We start from the raw sequence: 17,028 nt of genomic DNA on the forward strand, positions 1-17,028 counted from the left end.
GAGCTTGATATAAACAGTGAAAGAAATAAAGATAGAGATATCTATTAATCGATAGATCTTGTTCATAGAAAGGGTGGCAAAGAATTAAATATTTTCATCAAATGTGATAAAGCTGTGCTTACCTTGCACATTAACCACGTTGCCTGGAAACAAATCTGAAAATATCCAGGGTGTAATTCTCCATCCCGTGGTATTTAAGTTATTGTGAGAATTCTAACTACGTTATTCTTCCCACCAAACCCCTATTCTCAGAGGACTATGACGTATACTATTATTATAGAACATAATATCTTTGTTAATAATTGAGGCTTCCTTTCCTCATCTTTCCTTGCTTCTCCTACATTCTCCTAGCATTTAGAACACAATGATAGTTTTCTATTCAAACCACCTTCAGAGATAGTTCTTGTCCTGTGTAATTCTCTCCTCTAGTCAAGCCTGTGATGTACTAAGGAAATTAGTTTCCCTGTTTACATGGCCTCTTGTGCAAGGTGAAATATATTGTTTCAGGAGAAAGTACTGAGAGGCAGAACCTGGATGAATCATCACCACTGTGGGCTCAGGAATCCCAGTAACCAAATCTTCTAGGTTTCTCATATGCTTTTAATCTAAGTGTGCAACATAAACTATCATTGGATTCCATCTATTTTGACCCATGAAGTATTTCCATAATTTTAACCATTTTGAAACATATTTTGGGGTCAAAAAAAAAAGGGACAATGCTAAAGACTACTTCATCCATTTCTACATTCTCTCGCCACTATACTATATGTAGAAAATACCACCATAAAATAACCATAAAATAAAATAAAAATTGTGAATTATCAGATTATAGAAATAATGCAGATTTGGAGTTAGTAAATTTGGGTTTAAAAGATGTTTTAACCAAGTACTAACAAAGTGAAAAAATCATTTTACTTTTCTGTGACACAGTATATTTATTAGTTAATAAACACTACCCTAAGCACTTTTCATGTATTAACTCATTTGATTCTCATTAAGACTTTATAAATTATAACTATTAAGATCTCACAGATGAAGAGCCTGAGGAACGAAAAGATGAGTAATTTGATAGTGACACAGCTAGATGTGGCAGATCTAGAATTTAAATTCAGGAAAAATGGTTCCAGAGTCTACATGCTCAACACTACATCACCTCTCTCAGAGTTCAAAATTATAGTTAACATGTTTTCAAAAGTTTTCCTAAGGTAGAAATGAGAGAACATATACAAAACAATCAAGTCAAAAAGGTTTTGGCAGAGTAAAAAAGTAATAATACCAATTTTCTGATTAATTTGCATTTTGATGATATACAAAAATATTCCCATTGTCCCTATTGGTTAAGCCAGTGATTTTCAATCTTTTTAATCTCATGGAACACATAAACTAATTATTAAAATTCTGCAGCACACCAAAAAATATATTTTGGCCGATCTGACAAAAAACATAGGTACAATTTTGATTCATTCACGCCAGACAGCTATTGTTGTGTTGGCTGTTGTCATCGTTTTATTTGACAATCTAAGGGAAGAGAGGTCAGTGCCCCTGACTAAATAGTCAGGTATTACTTTTTTTAAAAATTCTTGTGGCACACCAGTTGAAAAATCACTGGGTTAAACTATAGTTCCATCAGTTTCACTCTCAGTTAAGATAACAACAGAAAAAACCAGTGCTAATACCTACATAAGTGGCAGCCCTTAAGTTCTCATGTCCAATATGTCGTCTGCTCCTAATCTTGACCTTACTGAAAGATTGCAAGGGTAATGTTCCTAGTCAGTACCCCTGACACTAAGCTAAGATTTAATAATTTGCAAACTTCCAAGAGCAAAGAAATGGCAGGGCCATGGACCTTTTCCCCAGTTCTGGCCTGAAGTGTTCGCTACATCATTCTGCAAAACCTCAACAGATGGCACTAAGACACTGAAGCCCAGGTGATGTGCAGTTTCTGAATACAATAAAAGGCACTCACACTTCATTGTACAAATGTTCACTAATAGGTTCTAATTTTTATTTCACTGGAAATGTCAGCACATCGTGCACTCTTGGCTCAAATAATTAGTAACAGTTCATAAAATCCTCATTGTCATAAGAGTTACATTTTTTATTATTCTTTTGAATTAAAGGGCAAAATGATTGAAATCGGGGTGAGTGTAAATGGCATTTCTAATAATCCTGATTATTGCATTTTTGTAAGTCAATTGGTACTAATTAATGAAAGGATGGGTAACTTTAGAGCAAAAACTCAGTTTCCTAGTTTATTTCTACCCTTCAATAAAAGAAAAATCTGTTGCCATGGAAATAAGATAAACCTGTCATTTGGAAAATAATTTTTTTCACTGGAAAAAGATACATTCTACAATTGGGAAATATTAAAGCAGTTTTGTATTTCTGTAGTTGACTACGTTAGCTGAATTTAAATAAAACCATGATAATGACTATGTTAAAGATACTTGAAGACGCTAAAAAACAGAAATTCCAGGAAAGGTTCAGGGAAGCAGGATAATATAGTGTGGTTGGATAGTTGGGTTCTGGCACAAAGCTGAATTTAAGTCTAGACTTTATCAGTTATTTACTGTGTGACTTTAAAGGGTTTTTTAACTAATAAAGTAGAAATGAATGGTCGCAGTACCTTTGGGTTACTGTGAGGACTTAGTGAATTAATGCTGTGAAATTCATAGGAGAGTACATGGGACGTAAAAATTCTCAGTAACTGTTCATTATTATCAGGATGACTTTATTTGAATCTGAGAGCAGTCAACTTCAATACACTGAAGTAAAGATGAGATCATGCAGGAAAAATGCCTTGAGTAAGAAAATGATCTATGAAAGATTCTTGAATAATTCCAATATTCAAGGATGGATGATGGGAATCAGTCACATGAAGTAACTACTAGTGAGGAATGTTTAGAGAAACAAGGGAGAATATTGAAGAGGTCAGTGTCATGAAAACCAGCTAGCAAATGCTAGAGAGATACCAAGGCAAGTCCTGAACAATTAATTTTCCCACTAGATTTCTTGGAAGTCAATTCCCCAGTATTGGGGTAGAGTTTACATAAAATAAACTTTAGCCATGTTAAGTGTACAATCTGGTGAGTTTGGGCAATTGTATATAATCATATATATTTCACATAATTTCCAATTCACCCATTTAAATTATATACTTCAATGGGTTTTAGTATATTCACAGAATTGTGCAACCATGGCCACAATCAATTTTAGAGCATTTTCATCACCCTCAAAAGAAACTCCATTCATCAGCTGATGAACACTTGTGTTGTTTCCACTTTTTGTTTTTTTATCAATAATGCTATGAATATTTATGTAAAAAACGTGCTCTTCTTTCTCCACATATACAACTAAGAGTGAAGTTGCTGAGTCACAAGGTAACTCTATGTTAAACTTCTGGAGGAACTGCGAGGCTATTTGTCAAAGCAGCTTTGCCATGTTACCTTCCTACCAGCAGGTATGAGGGCTCCAATTTCTTTTCCCCTGATTCTCTTTAGTAAAGGAGCAAGCTTGTATTCATGGAGTTACCAGCCTCCTTTTCATTACTTACCACCAAAATCTCCATTGGTTTTCAGGACAGCCTTAGGCTTGACTTTCCCCCACACTGTTTCAAATAAGGTCAGTTCCTTTTGGGGGAACTTTGGAGTTCTCGTAGGGACTGCCTCTCTGAAGAAGCTTTTCTCAGCATGACCCCTGCTTTAGGAGCAGGGCACTGGGCAGAGGCGATAGCCTTTGTTCTTCTAGACTTGTATCCCAAGCACAGAACTAACACGACTAGAAGAGAGCTGTGGCAAGGATGATTGAGGCCCCAGTGTTCTCAGGCTAATGCACAGCAGCATCTGGGGTAGGTCTCTCCTCTGAGTGGGGACCAGGTGGAGGAAGGGAACTCTTGGACACTTGGACACACTCCCCTGTAGTTTGGCCTCTGCAACATGAAACTGAAGGTGAGGAGGAATACTAGTGGCCTGCCCTTCCTGGGGAGATATCATTGTCCTTGACTAGGGGCTGAAGCAGGAGGAGACCCTCTTCTTGGCCACACCTGCTCAGAGTAGAGCCTTCCTCAGGGCAGCTGGGTTGGGACAGAGAGGGAAGGAGGGGTTGGGCTCACATGCCATACACGCTCACTCTTCTTACGGAGATTTAGCAGGTTTTCTTGAATAAATGTTTCTTCTCCGTTTTCACTATGCACTTAGGACAATTCCCAGAGACTTTACTTTGTTGATTTAAAAAAAAATCATTTCACCAGTTATGGTTGTTTCCTTGGAAACAGTCCACAGAGCTTCTTGTACTATCATTCTTGACATAGAACTTGCCTTCAATTTTATTATGTGTCAAAAACTATAACTATAGGGTTCATGTTAAATTGCATATTCATATTGAAATGTTGGTTATTTCCTTTACAAACTCACACTTAATATTAAGAAGTGTTTTTATATGAGTAATATTAAACTGACAAAAACCAGTTTTTTACTTCAATTTGTGAAAATATCTAGTAGTACTCTTCCACACCAATGTGTGGTGTATTCAAAACTAAACTTTGAAGAGAACTCTCATGCATTCCTATACCATCCTTAATTATAATTTCTAAAGGGAGACAGGAAGTTGAAATAACAGCTCATTTACTCAAGTGAAACAAACCTGTTACCACTGAAAAATGAGATGTGAAAGAACTGTTTCAAATTTCCTTCTGTCTCAAAGTGCTGTCAACACCATTCTGCAGCCTTCTAGCTCCTTTCAATTATAAGACCCAATTAGCAGCAATTTAACACTAATAGCTTACTAATTAATGCATATCCTCCTGGGCATTTTGTCTAGTCTATCCAAATAAAACACATACTGGGCTTCTTTACCAAATTACCTTATTCTATGGAATTCCTGTCATCAAACAATGATACCATGCAAAACTGCTCACTTACAAAACTCCTTTGGTAGTTTTCTTGGATTAGCACTGAAACTACCCCAAGGCTAATCATAGCTATAATTGAGAATTAGGTTAAATTTTCCTTGAATTTTTCCCAGGTATGCTTGCTGCATTTCTTTCTCAGCTCCTGATGTTCCTTTCTTTAAATATAGTGTCACCAGATAGACTGATCTTTGTTAGAAAAATGTCTCCACATTCAAAAATGACAGCCCACAACTGGCATCTATCTCTAGATATCCCAACGTGGTTAATGCTAAGTCAAACTAAGTTGTAAGTGGACAACAGTAGTTCAATGTTTTACTCTATTCAAGGTTTATTTTACATGTAGACACATTATTATATGCAAGGTACCAATGCAAAACATTGGTGCTAGGAATTCAAAGATGAATGAAGCAAAAATCTGTGAATTCAGTGAATTGGTAAACTAATGGGTGAGATAGATCTGAGAATAATAATATCTAACATTTGTGAAGCCTCCACTGTGTACCAGGTATTGTGCTAACGTTTTATTTGCATTATCTTTCTTAAACCTCACAGCAACCTGTTAAGATGGACATTACTATTACTTCCATTTTTATATGAAAAAAAACTGACTCTCAAGGAACTTGGCTTCTTATTTACTGAATAAGAAGGCATGCCAGGAATTGAACCCACACCTATCTGACCCCAAAGGCAGAGTTACTAACACGTGTGCTACCAAAAATTAAACAAACAAGCCTGATAAAAAAGAAGTACTTACTATGTTTCGAGCACCATGTTAAATTAAGTGTTTTATGATTTTAAATTGAAGACACTAAGACTTTGCTTCATTTACCCAACAAGATTTGAACTCAAGTTGAGACAGAACAATTGGGGTCATGCCAATAACCTGACCAATTTAAAGGAAGTACTTAAAGATAATATAAAAATTATATTTATAATATCTAGAAATTCATTCATTTATTAAAAAAACAAATGTTGTGGGCTTATTAAGTGCTGATCTCTAGAGTAAAGGCAGAGAACAAGCTGATGATCTAGAAACACCCCCTTTCTTTAAAGTGTGTTTTGGTCTTTCATGGAAAAGGGCAGATGGGTAAATAGGCAACAGCTCTGATGGGATAAAGCCCAAAGGCCAAACAGCAAAGAATAAGCACCTACTCTAGATTCAGCAGAATAAATAACTAGGCTGAAACCAAAAAGCCATGTAAGAGTCAGGCAGATGAAAACGGAAGAGGGAAGTTGTTCTACATAGATATAACCAAGGCCACAGGACCCATTCTCCGAAGTAGGGGTGGTGTAGGATGGCTATAGAAAATGGATGAGAGGAGACTAAAGAGGTCTATGGATCTTAAACCACTTTTTGAGCCTTGATAATGAATTGAGAAAGGGTCCTGAGCCTTTGAAAGGTTTTAAGTAGGGGAATGACATAAGTTTATGTACTATTTAGAAAGACCACACTGACTGCTAAGTGGAGAATATGTTGGAAACTGAGAAAGAGTAAAACTTTAGTAAGGGAGACCAATTATAATAATCCATGAGAAATACAATGATAGCTTAAACCAAGACGGTAACAGTAGGCACTAGGATAAATAGAAATTGATTATATCTTTTATTAACTTATTGCTATTAATCTTGCCAAATATTATACATAATTAATTGATCTTTGGGCATGTTTTATCATTATAGGTGAATAGTTAGTGAGAATTTTTGTGCATATAAATCTTCTAAAACTCTTAAGTAGCAAATGTCTTATTGATAAATTAGGGAAGCTTTCTAGCAGTAATTTGAGTATATTAAACCATAATCATTCATATATTTAATATAATATTTTCATATTCCAAAATAGATTATAGTTAGATTTTATGTACAAAACATATAATTAAAATCTATGACTTGTAAAACTGAGGAACAAGAAGTCTTGAATGTTGTATACAATCCCTTACTATGGATGTAAATTGAAAAGATAATTAGTTCTTTAGTACTTCTTAGGACATCTTGTTAGTTACTCTTACTTTCAATGAAGTCTATGGAAATGCCAAGCATTTCTCATCATTGACTAAATGTAATACTAAAAGGCACAGTTAATCTTCATATAACATGTTAGGTTGGCTGCCTATGAGTTTAGTTCGAGAAAGTAACCCTCCAAAAGTGGAAGTTAATTTGCAACACAATCCACATTGAATGATGTACCTGGAGGAGAATAATAGTTTGTAAACAGCTAATACTTTCTAACACTTGCTACTTTATTTCCTGCCAATAAATTTATTTGATCTTTGTGATATGACATACCGTTCATCAGAAAAAGCAGCTTGGTATCCAACTTTTTCATTTTATTATACTCTGAATTTCTCCACAACAATTTAAGATTACTGAAGCAGATTAAAAATAAGACAAAAGGAAAAGAAAGTTTAGGAAAATAAACTAGATCCATGTGACAGGCAGCTACTTAAGTTAGGCTGTGTTCACAATTTGGTTCCAATATTTTCTAGTTGTGTGACGTTGCACAATCTATCCTCTCAGTGTCACAGTTTCTTTATCTGTAAAATAACAATATGGGTAAAAATACCTACATCATAGGGTCATTGTGATAATGAAATGGGATAACCTATATAAAATGCTTTTTATAAAGATAACTAACTCATAGTAAGCATTTGATAAATATTAATGTAATGGTTTCAAAAATGTGTGAATAAATCCTCTATATTCCAATGTCCATAAGCAAAACAATCAATTGACAATAATTATTCTTTTACCTGAGAAAGAAGAGAATGGTACAATAGAGGTCCTCCTAGAGAGAGTACTATGCAATGGAATGGATAGCATCCTCAAAAGCATCTTTACAGTAAACAAAAGATGAGCTACTTTAAGGCTCTTTCTCATAAAGTCCATCAACATAGACCAACAAAGATACACCAAAATGTAAATCAGTTTAAAATATTCATACTAGACCAATTTGGCATGATCCCAATGAATGTCTTGATAATGATCTGACTAAATCAACAAGAAAAAAACATGTAGAGTATCTAGAATAATGGGCTGGATGTTTTTTAGGTAAATCTGCATAAATATTTTTCACAGCATTTTACAGGCATTCAAGAACATTGAACTTGAGCACATACTCTGTTATAATCCTGTTGAAAGGCTTGTGGAGATTACCTAAATCAGGAGAAAAAAAGCATTGCCAGTTGCCAAAAAGAGGTGACATATCTATGCAAAATTCTAGGAGAGAACAATAAACAAGTCCCGCAACCAGTCTATCAAAAAAAAAATGGTAATATCCTCAACTCTGGTCTGGGAAATTGAAAATCTACATATATAAACAAATATTTACAAACCTGAGTTTTAAGAATTGGTATATTGCACAGTAGCATATTAAAGTTTCTGACATGTCATTGTCTACACCAGTGGTTCTCAACCTTCCTAATGCCTTGACCCTTTAATACATTTCCTCATGTTGTGGTGACCCCCAACCATAAAATTATTTCCGTTGCTACTTCATAACTAATTTTGCTACTGTTATGAATCGTCATGTAAATATCTGATATGCAGGATGTATTTAGGCGACCCCTGTGAAAGGGTCATTCGACCCCCAAAGGGGTCGCGACCCACAGGTTGAGAACCGCTGGTCTACACAATCTGTACCTATTAATGCTAATCCTATATAATAAAAGGCTAATATGCAAATTGACCAAACGGCGGACCAACTGGTCGCTATGATGCGCACTTACCACCAGGGGGCAGACGCTCAATGCAGGAGCTGCCCCCTGGTGGTTAGTGCACTCCCACAGGGAGAGCGCTGCTCAGCCAGAAGCTGGGCTCATGGCTAGTGAGCACGGTGGCCACAGAGAGCAGGCCTAAGTCGGGAGCAGCCGGGTTGAGGGACTCCCCCCTCCCCAAGTGCACGAATTTCGTGCACTGGGCCTCTAGTTATGTGATAAGACAGGCCAGTATCAAACCCTGAGAATACAGTGCTGACCAATACAGACAAGATCACTACCCTCCTGAGGCTTACATGGATGTGTTGCAGAGAAATGAGGGATAATTGGGCATTAAGAAGACTCTTTTCTTTCCTCATCTTGTAACTAATGCTAAATAAGACACAGGAGACAGGTTGCAGCAGATCCATTGCCCAGCCCATGTGGTTACAAATTAGTGGTTAGAGAGGTCAGAAGCCCTGAAAGTGGTGAACAGGACAGGAATTTAAACTTCAATCTGTGTGCAATGAAAAGAAAAAAAGCTTTTAATTAGGGAGCCTTACTGCATGATTTAAAATGTTTGTGTATCATGATACAGCCTATAGAAATTTGGTAGAATTTAAGAGTAGAACAAGGAAGCAGTTAATGGATACCAAGAGTTGATAGGCTAGAACAGGGTTGGCAAACTACAGCTCTGCAAACAGCAGCTCGCAAGCCACATGTGGCTCTTTGGGTCCTTCAGTGTGGCTCTTCCACAAAATACTGACTTCTGTGCATGGGCCACGAAGTTTCAATTGCACTGTACATGCGGGCCCACACGTGGTATTTTGTGGAAGAGCCACACTGAAGGGGCCAAAGAGCCACATGTGGCACGCGAGCTGCGGTTTGCTGACCACTGGACTAGAATAACAGTGAAGTAGAGGAGTGAATGAATTTTTTAAGAAAACATTTGGAAAAGCAAAGCTCTTTAATTTTTAAAATGCAACACAATTGACAAAAGAGTATATTTTTCATAAAACACCTCATTAGTCTGAGAGGGTTCCAGAAGACTTGTGAAATGTTAATAGAAATGGCTTATCCAAAACTACATCCGTTCATACCCTGGACCATCAAAAACCAGTAGGAGAACTGTTCTTGCAACACAATTCACAGGCTCACGGATAATAAATGGCCTATTGCTAAAATGAGAAGTCAGGCAGCCCTAATCTAACTTCAAACCCCACTGGGTTGAAATATGGGGAGAATGGGTAAGGTCATGATACCCAGACCTCTAAGATTTATGGTGAGCTAAAGCAGAGCCATCAAAAGGCAAAGCAAGAAAAAGAGAACAAATATCATTAAGGGTGTGCTGAATCACAGTTTCAAGCAATAAAAAAGATTGCCTGGATGCTTAGATGGAACAGCGGTTAATCCTGCCAGGTGTTCAGTAATCAGAGACCAACTGGCTCTTTTTGTGTCTAAAAATCAATTTTAAAAGAAGACAGATTCTAACAGTGACTGAAATCATGAGTAGAATAACTGTCTTTTATGTCTACAATATGCTGCAGGGGAAAATGACTATTGAGAATTTACGACTTCATTTTTCCCCCCCGAACATACAAATAGCAGTCACTGAATAGCATTAACAGCTTTGTTTTTTATGCCCAGAAAAGAAAAATAATGATAAATTCTTTATAACTTTTAACATATTTTACATATGATCTCACTTAATCCTCAAATATTCCAATCACCAAAAACTTATCAAGATTTCACCACTAAATAAAGGCTGGATGATCCAATTGAAAGGGTTCATCGCTCTGTTTTACTCTTTACCTGTCTTAGGGAAAATGCTCCTATCCCATCTGTTTCATAGTTGGACACTTAGTTGAACTCTCTACATATTTTGTTTCTAAGTGACCTAACTATGGTTATTTGTATCTTTGAACCACAAATGCATCTTTACCCAAATTTTCCTAAATCAATACTGAGGTGAAAGCAAATGAACAGCAATAGTCACAAACTTGTGAGCAATGAAAATTGTAAATATATATTGTTAACTCAAAACACACAATATTGTTATCTCTTAAAGCCTCAAAAATAAGTCAATCTCTGACAAAGGTTATTCTTATTTTTAATGTGACATTTTAATCGAGAACCAGATGGAGAAGATCAATCAAATGTAAAAAATCTAAAAGATGACATGGATTTCTCTCATGATATTGGTGTCAATAAACAGCTAGTTCACTTCAGGCATGCTGTCAGGCAGGAAAACTCATTTAAAGTATACACAAGTACTGGATATTATTACAGATTTTGCAACTTGTGTGAAAGTTCATACATTATTGTCTTTAATTTGTCTTCCCAAATTAAAACATCTCAAAACTTATACCGACCCTGAATCACAACTCAAGAAATACTCATCATGCAAGTCCTTCAATGTTCTCTACAAAAAAAAAAAAAAAAAAAAAAAATCAATTCAAATGTGTTGCTTTCATCAGGCATAACATATGCCCATTAACGAATGCATTTGGGGAAAAAGGCTAGGCAAAATTAAATAGATTGAAACTGTAAAATAGTTATAAGGAAGATTTAACTTTGCAAATAGATCATATTCCAATTAAAAATATCCGATTTTAATTATTTTGTTTGCCTTTTTTCTTTTTTTAACTATTCAATTATAGCTGACATATATTAGTTTCAGATGTACACGCCAGTGATTAGACATAATACAACTTACTAAGTGATCATCCTGATAAATCTAGAATCCATCTGACACCACACATATTATTAGAATATTAAATATATTCCATGTGCTGTGCTTTACATCCCCATGAGTAATCTATAACAACCAATTTGAACTTCTAATCCCTTCACCTTCTTAACCCATTGCCCCAAACACCTTCCCATCTGACAACTGTCAAAATGCTCTCTGTATCTATGAGTCTGTTTCTATTCTGCTTGTATGTTTATTTTGTTTTTTAGATTCAATTGTTGATAGATCTGTATTTATTGCATTTATTATTCATGTTTTTTCTTTTTTTTTCTTATTCTTAAAGAAGGTCCTTGTTTTTCATCACTTTGAGTATTTCATGCCAATACCTTTTGGCCTGAAATATGCCTGTTGAGAAGTCAGCTGACAGTCTTATGGAAGTTCCTTTGTAGGTAACTAATTGTTTTTTCCTTGTTGCTCTTAAGAGTCTCTCTTTGTCTTTAACCTTTGGCATTTTAATATGATGTATCTTGCTATGGGCTCTTTGGGTTTATCTTGTTTGGAACTCTGTGCTTCCTGGACTTGTCTATTTCTTTCACCAGGTTAAGGAATTTTTCTGTCATTTTTATCAAATGGATTTTCAATTCCTTGCTCTCTCTCTCTTTTCCTTCCAGCACCCCCATGATGCAAATGTTGGTATGATTGAAGTTGTCCCAGAGGATCCTTATACTACCCTCATTAAAAAAATTTTTTTTTAAATTCTGATTGGGTGTTTTTTGCTGCGTTATTTTTCCAAATCTCTAATTTGATACTCAGCGTCACCTTCTCTACTGTTGGTTGATTCCCTATGAATTATTCTTCATTTCAGTTAGTGTATCCTTCATTTCGGACTTCTTTTTTATGGTTTCCATGTCCTTTTTTATGCTATTGAAGTTTTCACTAAATTCACCTACTCTTCTCCTAAGTTCATTGAGCATCCTTATAACCAGTGTTTTGAATTCTGCATCTAGTAGATTGCTTGTCTCCATTTTGTTTAGTTCATTTTCTGGAGTTTTGTCCTATTCTTTCATTTAGGACACATTTCTTTGTCTCCTCATTTTGGCAGCCTCCCTGTGTTTGTTTCTATGTATTAGGTAAAGCAGCTACACATCTCCGGGGCTTGGTTGAGTGGCCTAATGTAGTAGGTGTCCTATAAGGTCCAGTGGCCTTCTTAGTCACCCAAGCTGGGCACTCCAGTACACTATCCCCCTGCTTTGTGGGCAGTGTAGACCTCTTCTTGTGGTTGAGCCTTAATTGCTGTTGACACATCAATGGGAGGAATTTCTCCCCAGACTACTTGGCTGCAAGGACTGGCTGTGACCACTGTGGAGGATCAGCTATGAAGGCCTCGCCCTCCCCTCACCCCCCAGGGAGCAGGACTTACTTCAGCAGGGCTCTGTTCCTTGATTGTGTCACTTGTGGAGATGGTTGAGTGGAATTTAAATCATATAAATAAGTTGTAAGAATTCTGATTTCAGAATTCATTGTTTGCCAGTAGAGTTCTAGGAATTGTGTATGAATATTTTGCATTTAATATGTAATTGATTAAACAAATACCAAAGTTTGGAATATTCTGAGTGAACAGTAACACAATTTCTAAGGCACATGTAATTAATTATTTGCACTCCTTTAGCTTTTTTCTGCATGCAAGCTCTTTTCTCACATATGAGGAAGTCAGTTGATAAACTGAGTTAATAAAGGAAAAACCAGACTGATGACGTGTAGGAAAGTGGCTGGTAAGTCACAGCAAAGACATTCTGGACACGGCAAACCCTGTGTGTAGTTTTGGAGGTGAAATGATTAGCTGGAAGGTAGCACAGAGATCATTTAGGGTATTCTGTCCTTGAGAAGTCAGACCAAAATAATCTCGGATTTTTATGGATTCTTCTAGAAGCCTTGTAGGTTCAGCTGTTGAGCATACATGACAAGCTGCTTCTAAAATGCGTGCCATTCTTAAGAACCAGCACCATCTCCACAGTTATCACAAGAAAGCAATGTTATTTTATGGTACATTTTAAATGTATGCACATGTATTTATGTATTTAGTTCTCTTTAATGTGTCATCCCTTTGGTCGTATAATTCAAAAGTCTAATGTATGTACATTTCATAAAATTATAATATTGCTTTTTGTATTTCTGATGCATGACATTTTTTTCAGTCAGCCCAAAGTATCCATCTGAAGGATGGTGACAAGACTTAGATAATTAGTGTTATGTGTGTCATTAGAGACCATGACCAGGCTGTGGAGCCTCCTTCTCTAGGATCTGAGGAATCTGTATCCTAGGGCAGTGTTTCTCATGAGAACACTATTAGCATTTTTGCAATAACGATTTGTATTGCCCACACATGGTAAGTACATAGCATGTCTGGCTACTAGGTAGTCAATAATATTCTCCCATCATTGGGACAGGTAAAAAACAACCTCCCCCCTCTACACCACCACCATGACCACACTTCCAAGTGTCTCTTTAAAGAGTGAGTACTAACAGTGATGGAGAACTAACAATTTAGAAGTAGGGGGAAAAACATGAATAATTATAAGGAAACAAATGGGGAAAGGGAGATAGGAACATCAAATGGATCGGCTTCAAGGTTCCTGTGTCCCCACAAACACACATTATGATAAACCCCAGGAGGTCCCAGAGGGGCCTGTAGAAATTTCCAGGAGATATAGGAGAGCCCAGGAATGTGTGTTAACACTACACCATTCATCTTAGTTCAAAGCTGCAAGCTTTCTAGGAGGGGCCCCATCCCCAGCCACTTCTAACTTGGACTGGGTGTGATCATGAGAAAGTAACAATAGAAAACTATAGGTCAATAAACCTAGGATAGAGACACCAGAAGTGGCTCCCGGCACTGCTGAGGACAGAGATGAACAGCTTTGAGAGACCTGATTACCACTTATAACTGGGGAAAAGAAAAGAGAAAAATGAGGCAGAATGTAAAGACCAGAAGCAGATGCCCAACCACACCCATGCATAGCCCAGCAATTGTTATTCCCAAACACCCTCCTACTGGCTAATGACTATTCAATTGGTATCATCTATAATAATAAAAGCGTAATATGCTAATTAGACCAGACAGCTGAATGACCTTCTGAACGAAGCCGCTACTGCAAAGGCCAAGCCCCTTGCATGAATTTCGTGCATCAGGCCTCTAGTGTAATCTATATGGAGAATCTGATCTTCCTGGGCCATAGCTTACCCATCTGAGTGAGGAATAAAGGATGTCAAAAATCTAAGAGACTGAGCTTTTTTATCCCCAAAAGACTATATACATTATCTAAAAAATTAGTTTTAGCATTATATTAAATTTACTTGATTTAACTAAAACCTAGGATTTACCTGATATCCAATGTGAAGAAATATATATATGAAATAGCTCATCAATTGGAGCCAAAATTAGTTACCTTTTCTCTGCATATCTGAAAATATGTAGAGGCGCTCTCTGATTTACGATGCAGTTACATCCCAATAAACTTATTACAAGTTCAAATACCATAAGTCAAGATGCATTTAATGCTATGCTGTGAAATATTAGTTGTTTACCATCATGATCTCAGACTGATGGAGACCTGTAGCTCGCTTCTGCTGCCCAGCATCACGAGAGAGTATTGTCTTGCTAGCCCTGAAAATATCAAAATTAAAGTACTTTTTACTCACTGCATTTCATTTTCATACCACTATAAAGTCCAAAATCGTAAGTCGAATTATTCTAAGCTAAGGACCATCTGTACACATTCATATGATCACGTTTCTCTGTGTGTGTGTGTGTGTGTGTGTGTGTGTGTGTGTGTGTATGTGTATAAAATCTATGCTTAGGGAGGTACTAGTATGTATATATACTTATCTCTATATAGTGTATATAAGGTACAGGAAATTTTTTGTTGAAACCTTGCAAAACAAAGTATAAAAATCCTATCCTTTCTCAATTCTTTAGCAAGATAAACATAAATCCTGTGCTTAAGTTGTCAAAATACATATATTTCTTAGGACAGCAGTTTTCAAAATGTGGTCTATATACCCCTAGAATTTTCTGAGATCTTCTTAGGAGTGCTTGACTTAAAAAGTCATTTTCATAATACTAAGACAATATTTTCCACTGAATCTACATTTGTACTAATGGTATAAAAGCAATGGAGGGAAGGGGGTAAAAATGCTTGTGTTTTTAACACAATTCAAAGCAGTGGCACCAGACTGTACTAGTTGTCATTGTATTCTTCACACATTTGCAGGGGGAAACAAAGCCAGGTTCACTTAACAATGTCTTTGATGAACAATAATAACAGTCATTAATTTTATTAGAATATTAATTTTATTAAATCTCAATGAATTTATTTGACTGAATGTACTGAAGCACACTTTAGTATGAGATTGTCTCCAGAACAAACATTGTGTGATTATTTTGTTACAAGCTGAACTAGCCTCCTTTTTTTCCATGGATCACCATTTTTTACTTGAAAACATGATTGACATAAAAACTATAGTTACTCAGATGTTTATGAATAGCCTCTTTAAAAAGAATGAATGGATCTGGTTACTGTCAAGAAAAGCTGACAATATTTGTTGCTGATGATAAAATTTGAATTTCCATGCCGAAATTAGAATTTTGGAAAGCTCTTTACTACCACCATAAGTTTGATTGATAACTTCCCAATAGTTGAAAATTTCTCTGATGAAATTGGTGGTGATATTAATGAGATTTTTTGTGTGTTGTTTAATCCAATATGTCACTTTTTGGAAATCTGCATAACCAAGGAACCAACATTTTCCAAATGAATAATGCATGACATAAAATCATGTGTGGATAAAAGAAAAAATCCAGTCCAAGGGCAAGATAGACCAATGGATTTTAATGGAACTAAATATGAAGAGCTCATTGATACAGTTTCAGATTCCACTTTGGAACTAACAGGCCAAGTTCTAGTGTAGCACAAAAGAGTATACAAAACTGTATGCAAAAGCAATTAAATGCTTCTCTTTTTTCCAGCTACCTATCTTCTAGCTACCAGATTTTCTCCATCAACTTTGACAAAAATGTCAAATTGCAACAGTTTGAATGAAGAAGCAGATGTGAAAATATTGCTGTCTTCTATTATGCCAGATACAAAAGAGAAATGAAAAACTATAAACCAATATCATTATTCTCCTGAATTAACCAGTATTGGAAAATATTTTATTTTCAAAAAACATGTTATTTTGTTAACATGTAGTGAGCTGTTGCTGTAATTTTTGACAGATTTAATAAATATTTTAATTTTTTTCTGTTTTAATTTTTTATATGATAAATATCAATAGATGTGACTGCCTTGAAACATGGATCAGTCATCTTATATCATAGCCATATTTGAAAACCTGGAACCTTGAAAACAAATATTTTAATAGTGTCCCTTATCCAGTACATATTCTAGAAGAAAGTGATCTCTAACAATTCACTAAAGAGAGACCCACTCACTTGTGACTCATTGCCCCAGAGATTCATTCAAATAGGAGATGAAAATAGATCACCATTTCCCATGTTTGCAGCCAATGCTTGCCCGTGTTCACCACATTGAAAGGGGCCACATGCTCTCCTATCATGGTCTTATTCATGTAATCTTGTAAAGCGCCTTATTTTGTTCAAGTACATCAAAACCTTTACTTGCATTTTAATCATTAAAAAAATATTTAGCAAAGATCTTTGTTGCCCATTGTTAATGCTA

Source organism: Myotis yumanensis, unplaced genomic scaffold (assembly GCF_028538775.1).
Source record: "Myotis yumanensis isolate MYYU_CA2020_CCGP unplaced genomic scaffold, mMyoYum1.0.hap1 SCAF_15, whole genome shotgun sequence".
Taxonomy (NCBI): domain Eukaryota; kingdom Metazoa; phylum Chordata; class Mammalia; order Chiroptera; family Vespertilionidae; genus Myotis; species Myotis yumanensis.